The sequence below is a fragment of the Podarcis raffonei genome, chromosome 6, assembly GCF_027172205.1.
Source record: "Podarcis raffonei isolate rPodRaf1 chromosome 6, rPodRaf1.pri, whole genome shotgun sequence".
In the NCBI taxonomy this organism is placed as follows: Eukaryota; Metazoa; Chordata; class Lepidosauria; order Squamata; family Lacertidae; genus Podarcis; species Podarcis raffonei.
Window position 1 is genome coordinate 77,271,460 of NC_070607.1, and position 9,296 is coordinate 77,280,755.

A 9,296-nucleotide genomic window follows, 5' to 3' on the forward strand; every position below is an offset into this window, starting at 1 on the left:
TTGGATGTGGAAAGACAATGCAGGGGACTGTGACAATATTGATCATTGTAGAGGAGGAAGCCTGTCCCCTCCAAGCGAAAGGTACACCACTTCCTGCTTTTCCTTTTAGCTCCCGAAGCAAATGCTTATATATGCATTGGGGTAAAGTAGGTTGCCTCTGGACAGCAAAGATGGCATGCTCTTTGTCATTAGTTTGCACCTGTAGGCAATCCTGGAAACGGGAAGGAAGCTTTTCTTCCCTAAACCAGTGATGAGGAATTTTTGGCCCTCCACATGTTGATGGACTACAACTCCCACCATCCCTGACTGACAACTGGCCATGCTGGCTGCGGCTGATGGGAGTTGTAGTCCTGCAACATCTGAGGCGGCCACAGGTCTCTCACCCCTGCCCATAACAAATGAATGCCTTAAACCCTTAGGCCCTTGTTCCTCAAAATTGTTATTGTTGTTTAGTCGTTTAGTCGTGTTCGACTCTTCGTGACCCCATTGACCAGAGCACGCCAGGCACTTCTGTCTTCCACTGCCTTCTAGAAGAGCTGCTGCCAGTCAGTGTAGACAATACTGAGGTCAATGGACTTGATGCTCTATTAAAGCTTGATTATTGCCTGCCACCAACTAGAAAATCTGCTGTTTGTGGGCTTCTCAGAGGCTCCTGACTAGTTACAGTGGGAAATAGGACCCTGTTTTAGTTGGACCTCTTGGTCTAATCCGGCAGATCTCTTCTTATGCTCAGGGTTCCATCAAGTGACAATAGTGTGTGATTGGCAATTCCTGTGACGGGGCTGTGATGCAGTCAAATGCAGACATTCAAAGATGTGACTTTCTGTCTACCCCTTCCTTCCCTAAGTTGATGCATTCCAGATGTTTGTCTCTAGAATTCCCATCAGCCACAGACAACATACTGCACAGCTGCGCTGGCGAGAGCTGATGGGAGTCATAGTCCAAGACATCTGGAGTGCACCAGGTTGGGAAAGGCTGGTCTACCCTTTAACAAAACAAAGGTGGGGAGGAAATCTCAGTGGTTTCCAATGAGTGGCCTCCCCCAGATCAGCAGGCGTCATGAGCAGGCAAGCTAATGTATCTGCCTCCCAGAGCTGTGAGTGCTAAGAAGAGGGAAGAGGTGAGAAAAGTCAAGAGGAATTCAAGCTTCTGTGTTGCCTGAGTTCTGTGTTGCCTGAGTTGCCAAAAACTGCATTAAGCTGCAATATTGATAACTGAGGGCTGATCTAATGATCTCGGAGCCTTCCTCTTCCAAGATTAGAACCGATCAGGGCAAGCTGGAGTTCAGAATGCCATTGCCATTCTTCTTTATAATGATGAAAATTGCTTTAGTTCCTCTCCTTCCATCAGCATAAGAGCTTTGAGCACCAAGGCTGCGTTTTCATGAACAAATGCAAGCAGTTCACCTTTGGCGTAATTGAACAAAGAGGACCACATACGTCCTTTATCTAGGTTTGCTGGGTAATCAGAAGAGGGAGAGAGAGAACTGATAATTTTTGCAGAATAGCAAATATTCAGTTCCATGCACATGATTATGATTAAGGCTTAAACACGGTTAGGCGTGCTTAAGCCAATTGAGTTAGTGAGCTGTCCCTTATCAGTGACTGGGTTGCGACGATGGCACAGGTTCTTAAAACATTAGAGACCAAAACACTGCCCCTTAACTTAGCTTATGTGATGCTATGGAATGTTTACAAATATTCTTACTGCTGAGATGAAAAATTCAACCTGAAAGGACCACATGGGGAGAATGGACTGAATTGGAGTGATTCAGAGCCAAACATCTATTGGTATGAGCACAATCATTAGAGACCTGAAAGAATCTTACTTAATTCGGCGTTTGTCTGGTCCAATTTGCAGCTAGCTAGCAAACTGGCCATTATATCTCATCTGACAGTCAGACAAATCTGTCCCCTGCTCTGACTTTATTTTGCTTATTTTCAGAATTTATACGACGGCCTTCAATAAATCTTTCTGAGGTGGTTTATGAGGGAGAAAGCATTAAAAACCACAAAAGGCAAGTTATAAAACAGAAACAATAATAAGATTAAAACTTGCAGATGTTAGAAGGGGAACTAGAAAGGTTTTCGCCTGGTGCAGAAAATTTGTTAATATCAGCTACAGGTGAGCTTCTCTGGAGAATGCAGGATAGCATATGCAAGAAGGTCCTTTCTGTACTCTCCTCCCAGTCCTTTTATTTAAAATCAGAATTTAGGTTCAACAGCATCCTTTTCCAAAACAGAAATTATTTACAACCCAGCCATGATGCATGTTTGTATGGAAGCAAGCCTCAGTGAATTCAAAGGGACGTACCCTAGCAAATACATAGTATTGCAACCACATTGAATCCATTTTAGCTGTGTACATGGCACTATAGTAGCTAGAATGGCAGGGGAAGTTGGATCCAGACTTAAATTCCTTTCAGATATTAAACTTGGCGGGTGTTTTTGGTAAGTCACCAGCTCTCGCTGCAACTTAAGGGAGAGTTTGTGAAGCTAATTCAGCTCTGAGTAAGAAAGCAAGGCAAGATTTAAATGTAAGTAAAAAACAAGTTGATGTTTCCTGTGTGGCTTTTCGTCATTCTTTATACAGAGGTTTCTGCTAATAATTTTTGTCGGGTGCCCCTCCTCCATAACAGAAATGAGTGCTATCTTTTGCAATAACTAAAGAACCAGGGTTGTGTAATTGTGTTGTTGCCTCTGATGTTTTTTGCAACTTGTTTCTGTCCCAAAACCCCATTTTCACTTTAATAAAAATGACAGCATGCCAACAGCACAATCCTAACCATTGGGCTACTAGAAGTAAGTCTGAATTGAATTCACTGGGGCTTGCTCATTTGGTAAGTAGGTTTAAGACTGCAGCCTCAGTTTATTTTTTGTTTTTCTCTCTGTGTGTAACCAAGAAAGTGAAATCGAATCACTCATGAGTGTGCATCAACTAGACACGTGAACTGTCCCCTTAGAAAAGCATTGTGATCTGAGCATCTGGGAGGAAATGAAATGGATAGTAAATAAGCAGACATGTCTTCTGCTTTTTAACTTTTCTTCAGTTTCTTCCAGTGGTGGTGCAGTGCTGAACAATGCTCCCTGTGTAGCATTTGATCAGTGATGGCTGTTGGAAATACACAAGTCCTGTGTGGCCGTGTGGGTGGGTGTGTGGGTGTGTGGGTGTGAGTGAAATCTCCTCAAAGGATGCCTTAGGTCCAAACTAGATTCAGTATCAAACGTTTCTTTGCAGCATGCATGTTAAAATTGCTCCCCTGAAGCTGCTGTTTGTATTGGGAAGAAAGCTCTCATGGGCACCAATATGGTGTTTTTATATTGTCAGTCACCCTGTGATCCTCAGATGGAAGGCAGTATAGAAAACAGAATTAATAATAATAATAATAATAACTTTCATTCTAAAGGAATTTGCAGCTTTGAAAGGAGCCATTTTGAACTTTCCAAAGAAAGTGTTAAACTCCTGTCTCCCAACCTCACAGCAACTTTTTGCATTTTCTAGAACGTGCTGTTCAAATGTAAATACACATTTGATACTGTGTCTACTTTGATCCTGAAGGCCCAGATTGTCCAAAGCAGCCACAAAAGATTTCAGAGCATAGAGATGAGCCAATAGCATAGGCCCCTGGTCATCATACATGTTCGTAAGATGGTGTGTAAAGTTTCTGAATTCATGTTTTGCTTAATGTACGTGCAAATGCCTATTCCTACATGTAGAAACACCAACCCTACTGACCTAAATAGGGAACTGGGCACTTAAAAAAATGTCTGTATGTGTAAAGTGTTTAACCACCTTTCGTGTAGCTCGGTTTTGAAGAAAGACTTGAAACCAGTTGTTTTGCCCCATTCCTTTCAAGCCAAGAGACTACAGTGCAATACATCAGATCACACCTCATGCTGGCTCCAAGAGAAACACAATGATGGGCATGAATACATTAGCCATGAACATCAGAGCCATCGTCTTCCATTCTGAAGACGCAAATGGGGTCATTCATGGTCCAGACTTTGCTCATTGTTGTGAGATGAAATTGCTGAAGAAGGATGCTACAGATACTTGAATACAGGAGTAACCATTTGCTCCTCAATATCGTCCGGTAGCAAAATGTACTTGATATTAGATGCCAGTTAAATATGCTAAGGAAAACTGTTATGCAACAAGATCATCAAAAAGCATGTACAATAGTAATTTTATATTTATGCATGGGATGCATATGGTATATTTTATTAAAGATCTTAGTGACCCATCAATGGATATCATTTTCTTGTTCGTCTCCACTTTTACACTGGGAAAGCTTAGGAAGTTCTGTCGGTTGGCATGTTGGAAGCATTTCAAAATCCCCTTGCGCAGTTCTTTTGTTCAGACCACCCAAAATGTCACAAAACTATGTGCAAGATTTTGAGTTCTCCAAAACCCTCCATCAAGCCGAATGTTGAGGGCGAAAGAGTGTGGACGAGGGAAGGAAAGGGAGAAAAACCTGGGCTGATGTCCACCGTGTAGGAGAGAACAGACTTACAGAGCAATCATATGCATATTTAGGCAGAAGAAGTCCTGTTGAGTTTAGGAAGGCATAGTCCCAAATAAGTGTGATTAGGATTGCTGCCGTATTTGGATGGTGGTCTATTATGGGGACCTGCTGGCCTCAGACCCAGCCAGCAAGATGTCAGGTATAATGAGAGCTGTAATTAAACATCTGGAGGGCCCCATCCCTGCTGTAAGCACTCTGATCTTATTTCCTTTTTAGGTCAAGGTTTATGAAAGTGAGCCTGCCATTATAATACGGACAACAGTGCCTCTTGCCCTAAGGAAGCATTATCCATCTCCCAGTCTACTTAGGTCAAAAGTGGTCCTCCACATGTTGCAGAACTACAGCTCTCATCAGTCGATGGGAGTTCTGTCCTCCACTGCACTTGGACACCCTTAAAAATAGAATACAATAGTGATTTGAACTGTCAGAACAAGGAGTGGAAGGAAATACCCAGTCGTTTGTGACCCTCACTTCCATTCTTTTAAAGAAATAACTCATCCAACTGCATTTAGTTCCAGCCTGTGGGAACCAGCCATCTCAGCCTAAAATTAGAAGAACTATATTTAAATACAAAATGCTGAAACAGCTGGCTGTGGCGTAATTCTAGCCAATTAAATAACCAGTTCACTTTATTTTAAATCCTAATAATAGAATTAGTGGAGAAGTGTAAATTCCAAAGGGTATCTACATTTGAGTCCATGTATTGTTTTAGAAACTGCAAATTAAGTCGGTTCGCAATGTGGTACAATTTTAAAGCAGCAATGCCAAGTCTAGATGGCCATCGGCCAACAGTTCCAAGGGTTACCCTTGAACTTGCTGAACTTGGCTTTACCATTTAACTGGAGGAGGTTTCTTCTTCTTTTAACCAGGGCTGGGGAACTGGATCCAGCCAGTGGTTTAGATCCTGACCTCCCCCTGCCCACAAAGGCCACTTCGACAGGTTGGTGGGGCCAGACCCCCTGACAGCCTCTAGCAGTTCTGTGATCTGTAGAAATTAACAAATGAAGGGTTTTTTAAAGCAGCATCAAGATAAGATTTAATCCTCTTCTAGTTTTTTTAAAATGTATTTTTATTAAAGATTTTCTTGATTTACAGAGGTGTGCACAATATATTTCTTTATGTAACTTTTTTTTAAACAAATCAGTTTCATTTGTTGAGACATTAGGAAAAAAAGGGGGAAGGAGGTGGAGGGGGGAAAGATGAGTGGGGGTGGGGTGGAGATGTTTCTATTTTACTTACTATATGTGGGGTTTTGTGTCAGCGTTGCTTGTGCAGGTTCTCTGCTGTTCACTTGTGTTCCTTTGGTGGTGGGAGAGGTTGGGGTTGGCATAGGGTGTGGCTGTTCATTTGTGGTTGGCTGTGGTGGTCTTTGTTTTCATGTGTGAGTGGTGTGTGTGTGTGTTTTGGATCAGGTTAGCCCTATGGATTTGTATGCCATATTGATTTTTGTTGTCTTCTTGGGTTGTGTATGTGATAAAGGGGAGCCATACCAGGATGAAGGAGTCTTCTTCTATTTGTCCCTGTGTCAGTTTCAGTTTATTGGTTAATTTTTCTAGTAAGGCAGTTTCCCATATTATTTGGTACCATTGGTCCATGCTTACTCCTGACAGGTCTCTCCGGTGTTTGGTTATGATGTTTCTGGCTGCTGAGAGTAGGTGGGTTATGAGTTCTTTGTGGCGTAAGTGGGCATTGTCATCTTGGAAGATGTTTAGTAGGGCCAATTCTGGGGTGATTTCTAATACTTGCCGCAGATCAAACCACCTTCATAAGCATAGCTGCAGGGGCAGTTTGAAAAGTTGGCAACCCGGTGTTGGTATGACTTTTGTAGGCATGAGGAAGAGAACAGAAGCTGTCTACCCTCAGTGAAACTCATATTTGGTAGATGAATGAGCTCACTTTCTGCTGATCACCTCAAAGGAAGGTGCTCTCTTTTAAGTTACAGAACATTCCTCCTCTTGATATTAAATGGAATGCAATTTCAGCATCTGTCATGAAAGTCTCAATACTAATAAACACAAATAAGAAATATATCCCTTCTGGCACCGGTTTCTTTGACGTTATTAAAAATGGATGCCTTTCAGGCATTGTGGGAATTAAAATCCATAGGTCCAGGAGATTCTAACTTGACAGAGGAGATTCAATCATCAATGCCGGTCTATCCTTTATCCCCTACAGGGGCTCTGCAAAGCACGATACAAGTAGCTTCCTACCAAGAAACTGTCAAAGGAACAGAAAATGCCTCTGGTTAGAGGAACTGATTTCTTGAAAGTGAAATTCCCCCACCCCACCCCCTGTGCTTATTAAATGTGGAAGCTGGCATATCTCCTGCAATACTGACCTTTCTCCATTAAAACTCTCACTTTTTGTCAATAAGGCATCTTCATATATCCATGAGAGAGGGAGGACTAGGGGTGGAGGAGAGATTTGATTCAGTTTGCATTTAAGGGAAAAATCTATCAAATGTGTACCTTCTGGAACAATAGAAGAATAGAAACACAACCATCCTTCAAAATTGGAATTTTGCATTTAAGTTCTCTAAGCAATCAATTTGTGTGTGTGTGTGTGTGTGTGTGTGTGTGTGTGTGTGTGTGTGAAACAAGCATAGAAATGGCATATAATTAATTAAATTTGCAGACCGCCCTTCATCCAAAGATCACAGGGCTTCCCAAACTTAGGTCTCCAGCTGTTTTTCAGACTACAGTTCCCATCATTCCTGATCACTGGTCCTGATAGCTAGGGATGATGGGAGTTGTAGTCCTAAAACAGCTGGAGACCCCAGTTTGGGAAACCTTGTGCTGAAAGATGCAAACTGAATCCTGCAGACAACAACTGGATGAGCCTAGGCTGATTCTGAAATGTTTTCTGTCTAGAAACTCTTGATCAGCCTCTACTCACTCCTGGCTTAAGGTCAACTCTTAAGGGAGACACGCTTTAAAGCCAGGGATGGTTCCTCCAGAAGCTGTTAAGCCTGCTCCCATCACACCCATGTAGCATGGCCATCGATCAGGAATGATGGGAACTACAGTCCAGCTGCATCTGCATCCATTCTGCATCCCTACTTTAAGGATTCCCTGCCTGCAATCTTGTGTTTTTATTTAGAACCTTGTCAACTTTAATTCCACGCTCTTTTAAGTGCCCTGGGTCCCTCTTGCCACAAGGAGAATATATGCTTCACTCCAAAGCCTTGATGCCACTGAGCGGGCAGGTGTTTCATACATTTTACATTATTGTCTTTCTAAAGATCCATTAGCACGCCGTCTTCCAGTCACAGAAGCTGCAATTCTGGACCCTGCACTTTTAATACAGAACCACGGTGCTGCGTTAAGGCTTTGCACTGTGAAACCAAGCGGAGTTCAAGAAAGGCAGAGCTCTTTTCAGAGACCCTTAAAAGACTCCTCTGCTTCAGTAAGAACCACTGGGTTGATAGACACAGGGCTTCTTGTCCCCCACAGTCATTTCTTTTGCTGTCCCTTCCCCCTACCATGCACTTGTACAGAAGCCAGAGATGTATAGGAGAATGAATTGCAGTCTGGTCAAGCCAAATGGTAGTTGGCTGGCTCCATTTTCAATAACGTATTAAGCATTGATCTGCACAATTGCTGTGGGCTTTAAAAAAGCAAATCTAGCCCAGAGAGGGAGGGTATTTTTCAATTCTCATTCCCTCATGGGCAAACCTTCCATGCATGCCAGTGGTAGGTGGGGTAGGTAGGAGGCAAAAAGGGTTTGCAGCAACAGATGTGACTCTTAACTTTGTATAGTAAGCTACAATGTTTGTAGTTGTTTAGTTGTTTAGTCGTGTCCGGCTCTTCGTGACCCCAAGGACCAGAGCATGCCAGGCACTCCTGTCTTCCACTGCCTCCCGCAGTTTGATCAAACTCATGTTGGTAGCTGTCCAAACATCTCGTCCTTTGTCGTCCCCTTCTCATTGTGCCCTGTCTTTCCCAACATCAGGGTCTTTTCCAGGGAGTCTTCTCATGAGGTGGCCAAAGTATTGGAGCCTCAGCTTCACGATCTGTCCTTCCAGTGAGCACTCAGGGCTGATTTCCTTCAGAATGGATAGGTTTGATCTTCTTGCAGACCATGGGACTCTCAAGAGTCTCCTCCAGCACCATAATTCAAAAGCATCAGTTCTTCGGCGATCAGCCTTCTTTATGGTCCAGCTCTCACTTCCATACATCACAACTGGGAAAATCATAGCTTTAACTATACGGACCTTTGTTGGCAAATAAGCTACAATACTGCCACACAAAAGACAGAGGAGTGTGTATGTCTCCTTCAGCCAGGCAAAAGCATTCAAGGAGGGCACGGGACTGGTGAGAGGTGTGACTTGGGGAAATGAAAACAAAGCACCCTGCTTTCCTTAGCCTTCCATCCCATTGGTTACTGGTCTAAAACAGCTCCTTAGGAATCAATCCTCTGTACACACTACTTTGGCAGCAAGCACCATCAAACACAAGCAGGATTTATGCATCTAGAATCTGCAATAATCAGGCCAGATTAATATTGGTTGAAGCCAATTAGCTGTGCTAATTTGGGCAGTAGGGAACAGAAAAACATGGCGTTAATGGTACAAAAATGCAACACTCTGGTTCAAGGAACAAAAAGTTGATGCCTACAAGCACAAATTGCTCCCTTTGCAGAAATTTTATACTTTCTTATATATCTCCACAACAGCAGTAGGCCAGTGTGAGAGTTGGTGCCTGGCCCAAGGGATGAAGTGAGAAAAACCATGACTTAAGTGAAAGTAATTTAAAAATGTGAAACTACACAT

At 42.8% G+C, this 9,296-nt stretch overlaps 1 protein-coding gene across 1 annotated transcript in view; it reads left to right on the forward strand.

Annotated features, from left to right (window-relative positions):
• The window catches only part of KCNS1 (potassium voltage-gated channel modifier subfamily S member 1), a 40,475-nt gene extending 36,228 nt beyond the window's left edge, over positions 1–4,247 (forward strand). Inside the window, exon 4 of the transcript XR_008331206.1 lies at positions 1,945–4,247. The gene's annotated coding sequence lies outside the window, so the exon portion shown is untranslated. The remainder of the gene's footprint in view (positions 1–1,944) is intronic.
• Positions 4,248–9,296: the final 5,049 nt, after the last annotated feature.